General features: G+C 63.6%; 1 protein-coding gene across 1 annotated transcript in view; it reads left to right on the top strand.

Annotated features, from left to right (window-relative positions):
• LOC106898363 (rho guanine nucleotide exchange factor 11-like) overlaps positions 1-850 on the top strand; it is a 32,799-nt gene that overhangs the window by 22,206 nt on the left and 9,743 nt on the right. The window lies entirely within an intron of this gene.

Raw genomic sequence — 850 nt, forward strand, 5'->3', positions numbered from 1 at the left:
GAGGGGGGTGGACACACCCACACACACAGCGGGGTGTTGGGGGACACTGGGGTGCTGGGGGATGGAGTAGCAGGGGATGGGGATGTTGAAGGAGCAGGGGATGGGGATGCCCAGGGACCAGGGGATGGAGATAGTGGGAGACCAGGGGATGGAGATAGTGGGTGACCAGGGTGCTGTGGGATGCTGGGAGACCAGGGTGCTGTGGGATAGGGGGACCAGGGGATGGGGATGCTGAGGGACCAGGGGATGGGGATGCTGAGGGACCAGGGGATGGAGATCCTGGGGGACCAGGGGATGGAGATCCCGGGGGACCAGGGTGTTGTAGGTTGGGTGGACCAAGTGATGGAGATACTGGGGGACCAGGGGATGGAGACAGTGGGAGACCAGGGTGCTGTGGGATGCTGGGGGACCAGAGGATGGAGATGCTGGGGGAGCAGGGGATGGAGATACTGGGCGACCAGGGGGCTGTGGGATGGGGGGACCAGGGGATGGAGATACTGGGTGACCAGGGGATGGAGATACTGGGGGACCAGGAAATGGGGATTCTGAGGGACCAGGGGATGGAGATGCTGGGGGACCAGGGGATGGAGATACTGGGTGACCAGGGGATGGAGATATTGGGCGACCAGGGTGCTGTGGGATGGAGGGACCAGAACCAGGGTGCTGTGGGATGCTGGGGCACCAGAACATGGAGATGCTGGGAGAGCAGAGTGCCAGGAGATGGGGCTACCAGGGGGTTGGAGGTACCTGAGGACGGGGCTGCCAGGGACCACAGTGCCAAGGGATGGAAGATGCCAGAGGATGAGGGGACCTGCCTTTGGGGATGGTGGGGGAATGAGGGGACCAGGGG

This window comes from Calidris pugnax, unplaced genomic scaffold (assembly GCF_001431845.1).
Source record: "Calidris pugnax isolate Ruff unplaced genomic scaffold, ASM143184v1 scaffold460, whole genome shotgun sequence".
NCBI lineage: Eukaryota > Metazoa > Chordata > Aves > Charadriiformes > Scolopacidae > Calidris > Calidris pugnax.